We start from the raw sequence: 4,863 nt of genomic DNA, 5'->3' as shown, positions 1-4,863 counted from the left end.
CTGGCACTCGTCCAGTTATGCACGCATGCAGCTCCAGGCTCTAATCCGCGCCGCAAATCGTGATGTCCGTATAACAATAAAGCTGTAGTTATCTACGAACGTCATTAGTCTCCGTACTTCACTTTCCAATGATACGACATACGGCTGCGAACACCTTGTCGGCAGTCCATGGAGTGGAGGCGGCGTCATCGTGTCAACGACACGCGCGACTGGGCTGCTCCGGAGGTGATCCGCAGGTTCTTCCCCCACGGCAGCTGCGGCGTCGATCGGGGCGGCCACAGAGGTTCGCTCATTGGGTGGCCTAACCGGCGTAACGGCACTGCCACGCGCCTAACAGAATCGTGGAACCTGCTTACGGGAGCGATTCTTGCAAATATGTGTTCTTGCATGATTTGCATGCGTGCATATGGACAGCTTTCCTCCGCGCATTTCTGCTTCACCACTAAATCACGTGAAAGAGAGTCGTGGAATTTGTGAGTAATTTTGGATTTTTCTCCAACGTATTACCATGAGAGATTTTAAGCCAAGAGCTATGAAGCTCAAATTATAACAGAGTGTTTAGGCACATTACCTTGATGGAATGGATGGTCTCCACTCATAGCCACGGGTGTGGCGTGGTAATGTGTGTGCATTAGTGAGCATAAGAGCGTAAGGGCACTTACCTTTGTGGGAATGCGATTACGTGATCACCGAGCCAACTTCAACGACTGAGCAGCGAGCAGCAGTGCAGCCAAGCCTGCTCGCAAAAGGGCTTCTTCTCGCCGTCGAACCATACCGCCAGAAAAGGCACTTCCTGCATGCCTTGCTTACCTGCAAGAAAGACACAAATACAGATGTGTAAATTTTTCCGCCCGCAGTTTACATCTTCAACATGGGTGGCCTAGACATGAGAGGCCTGATGCAGTGCGCGAGCCGGGTCGACCTCGTCCAGTTCGGGTGAGCGCGCCGTGTGTTCCGTCCCGCTCTCAGTTCGAGTGAGCGCGCCATTTGTACCGTCCCACTCTCAGTTCGGGTGAGCACCCCATATGCACCGTCTCGCTCTCAGATCGGGTGAGCACGCCATACGCACCGTCCCGCTCTCAGTTCGAGTGAGCACGCCATGTGTACCGTCCCGCTCTCAGTTCGGGTGAGCACGCCGTGTGTACCGTCCCGCTCTCAGTTCGGGTGAACACTCCATGTGTACCGTCCCGCTCTCAGTTCGGGTGAGCACGCCGTGTGTACCGTCCCGCTCTCAGTTTGGGTGAACACGCCATGTGTATCGTCCCGCTCACAGTTCGGGTGAGTGCACCATGTGTACCGCCCCGCTCTCAGTTCGGGTGAGCACGCCATGTGTACCGTCCCGCTCTCAGTTCGGGTGAGCACGCCATGTGTACCGTCCCGCTCTCAGTTCGGGTGAGCACGCCATGTGTATCGTCCCGCTCACAGTTCGGGAGAACACGCCGTGTGTGTCGTCCCGCTCTCAGTTCGGGTGAGCACGCCATGTGTACCGTCCCGCTCTCAGTTCGGGTGATCACGCCATGTGTGTCGTCCCGCTCTCAGTTCGGGTGAGCACGCCATGTGTACCGTCCCGATCTCAGTTCGGGTGAGCACGCCATGTGTACCGTCCCGCTCTCAGTTCGGGTGAGCACGCCATGTGTACCGTCCCGCTCTCAGTTCGGGCGAACACGCCATGTGTATCGTCCCGCTCTCAGTTCGGGTGAGCACTCCATGTGTACCGTACCGCTCTCAGTTCGGGTGAACACGCCATGTGTATCGTCCCGCTCTCAGTTCGGGTGAGCACGCCATGTGTACCGTCCTGCTCTCAGTTCGGGTGAGCACGCCATGTGTACGGTTCCGCTCTCAGTTCGGGTGAGCACGCCATGTGTATCGTCCCGCTCTCAGTCCGGGTGAGCACGCCATGTGTACCGTCCTGCTCTCAGTTCGGGTGAGCACGCCATGTGTACCGTCCCGCTCTCAGTTCGGGTGAGCACGCCATGTGTATCGTCCCGCTCTCAGTTCGGGTGAGCACGCCATGTGTACCGTTCCGCTCTCAGGCCGCAGCGAGCAGCCCGTGCTCACTACGCGTCGCCGTCGAATACATTGTAATAGGCAATGCCCCTAGGGCAGTTGGCTGAAAACGAGAAAAGCAATCGTTTGTCCTGTGCCACTTCTTACTGGACGTGTTTCTGGGATCAGTGTCCACACAAAGCGTTCCTTGTTGCACACGCCCTGACCACACCACCTGATCGTAAATTTACGAATCAAGAGCTGAGTTTAACTGCGAAGCTTAACGTGGCGCCATTCCCAGCACAGTCCGCCCTGCCCTTTGACGTCACCGAACCTTTAGCGTGGCCGCTACTGTTGGCAACAGGTTACCTCAGTCAGGAAGAAGCAATGAGCACCTAAAGTGACTCGAACACACCCCACCACGGGTGGATGAATCGGAGCGCGTGCGCTCTGACCAACCGAGCCGCCGCGGCGGACGAGCGCGCGCCGAGACACATTGTCGCCACTGCAGCAAATAGAAGCTGGAACAAGCATTCCGTCAGAAAAAAACGTCTCAGGAACAAGTCGCAGAAACCTGGGAGCTTACTAATCTGTGTCGCGATCGATGAGTTGCGTTGGAAACTGCCGTACGTCAGAACTTCCATTAAATAATCGCATGGGTTTTTACGCGTGGGCTAGGACAGTGTTGCTTTCCGTTTTTGCGTAGTTCGCAGAATCCTAAGGCAGCATATCGGTTTCTAAGCTGCGAAATACAGCTTTAGAATGCGTTCAAAAGCGATGAAATAGGCAAAGACAAGTTAACACGGATTGCCGCCAGCTGCGCCCATTCTAACAATAGAAGCTCTGCAAAATAAGTGTCTGTTTCAGAACGAAAGAGACTGAAATGCTTGGTACTCAAATAAAACTTCTGTTGCAAACGGACTGGTCGGAACGTTTGATAACCATGTATGCTAATACAGGTACTACCCACATGATGCACACCTTTTTGGTGAACTTGTGCCACCTGGAAATATGTCTTGACACCTCGCTCGCAAAAAAATAGATCGCATTGCGGTTTAAATATGGTCTCTACTGGATTCTACTGCTCACATCAGCGATGTACTTGCTGCCACGGTTGAATGACAGTCTGCAGGTTCTGGAGAATTCAGACTGCGGGCAGACTGCGACGGAGCAGAGCTGCCGCCTCGGGCGTTTTGTCGGTCGCAGCGGGTCATAGTGGACCTGCAGGGTCTCCAGCTGAACCAGATCACCAATCGACCCGGTGAGTGGCACAGACCGACGCAGGAAACGCAAGGAATGGGGCTGGGTTTATGCTCTTGAAGTTGGTGACGTATTTTGCCATTTACGTTGAGGCCATCTTACATTTGAGTGCAAATGGTCTAATAGTTTATTTTGGCCTCGGACGTCAGGATTCTGAAGCCAATTTTTCAATCGCTCTGGTCGTTGGATCGCCAGAGATCAAGTGAACATTCCAAATTACGTCGTGATGAGTAACGACAGAAAGCAAAGCTCTTAAGTCATAATTAGAGACAAGTTTTATAAACTGGAAACGCTGTTTTTGGCCAGCCAACACCTAAATAAATCTAGAATATAAACTATTAACGTACCTCGACTTTCAAGGAGAAATTCATGTTGCAGTGAAGGAGAACGCTATAAGAAAAAAACTAATCATTGCGAAATATTGAAATAGTGCCAGCAGTTTGTGCCTATTGTAGCATGTGTCTGGATTAAGTTGCCAATTTAAGTGGACCTCCAAGGCCAAACGCAGGAGGACGCTATTATGAAAACTTACCAGCTTCGAATCCTCGAAATGATACCATAACCTAGGTCATATCGAAATGCGTCTTGAATCGGGAAGCCTTGGAAACCCTCTTTGTTTTGGACTTTGGAACAACCAGCGAATTTTGCTCGCCATTGACGGTGTTATTTTTGGTCAAACGATAAGGAGCGCTCTGACTCAAGATGCAATAAACTCAAAGGATCGTACCGTCACCATATAAAATAACCTGTCAAATATAGCTTGAATCAGGAACAAAGGGTCGGCTTCGGCCTTCCAGGTGTTGTTAGGGTAAAAAGGGATGGAGTATGATTAAAAATGTTAACCGACACACAGACATCGCAACCATCCAATAACAAAGAACCAGTCCAAATATTAGTGGAATCTGTAGCGAACCGCCAGTTTTGCTGAGCCTTTGAGATTCAATTCAACGTCGAAAGACAGAGAACACGCAAACGCTACTAGCTCAGAAGTGTTCTAATTAAACTAACAGAATGTCATGTCGAGATTTAGTTTCAACTTTAAAGGCAAACGAGCGGGAATGTTATATCTAAAAAAGTTAACAACTCATGGACATTATCCCGTTCACCCAGACTACGGAGTCATCAGATGGCCCGTGACAGGAACGAAGAACGTACGCATTCAAATATCAACACCCAATGTGCAGGGCCCCATAACATCCGGTGTGCTCGAGGAGGTAAACAGATGGGACCCCGACCATTGCGTAGTGACCCTTCATTCAAATAGGAATTATCCAAGACACAGTGTGGAGGGCCCCGAACGATCGAGTGTGACCAAGTAGGTTAATAAATGAGACCCCTGACAAGAGCACAGACCCCTCCATTCAAATGAGAGATGCCCACGACATAATGTAGAGGGCCCCCGAACGATCGAGTTTAACAGATCGGATTAGCAGATAAGACCCCAACAGGAGCGTAAGGTCCTCCATTCCGTGTGCCCGAGCAGATTATCAGATAGGGCCCCGACAAGAGAGTAGGGCCCTTCATTCAAACAACAAGCATCAAGACCCAGTGTGGAGGGTCCCTGAACGATCGAGGGTATCCAAGCAAGTTAACATATTGTCTCCCGACAGAGTGTAG

At 51.3% G+C, this 4,863-nt stretch overlaps 1 long non-coding RNA gene across 2 annotated transcripts; it reads left to right on the top strand.

Moving 5' to 3' along the window:
- The first annotated feature begins 169 nt into the window (after positions 1-169).
- On the top strand, positions 170-3,128 carry LOC119097023 (uncharacterized). 2 transcript variants are annotated; one of them, XR_005094117.1, is made up of 3 exons: positions 170-283; positions 858-936; positions 3,112-3,128. It is a non-coding gene; the product is annotated as an uncharacterized LOC119097023 (long non-coding RNA). The 2 variants fall into 2 exon arrangements; XR_005094116.1 differs by lacking the exon at positions 3,112-3,128 and adding an exon at positions 2,351-2,961.
- Positions 3,129-4,863: the final 1,735 nt, after the last annotated feature.

Source organism: Pollicipes pollicipes, unplaced genomic scaffold, assembly GCF_011947565.3.
Source record: "Pollicipes pollicipes isolate AB1234 unplaced genomic scaffold, Ppol_2.1 Scaffold_4295;HRSCAF=5057_pilon_pilon_pilon, whole genome shotgun sequence".
NCBI classification, from domain to species: Eukaryota; Metazoa; Arthropoda; class Thecostraca; order Pollicipedomorpha; family Pollicipedidae; genus Pollicipes; species Pollicipes pollicipes.
This window is presented reverse-complemented; position numbering and strand designations above follow the sequence as displayed.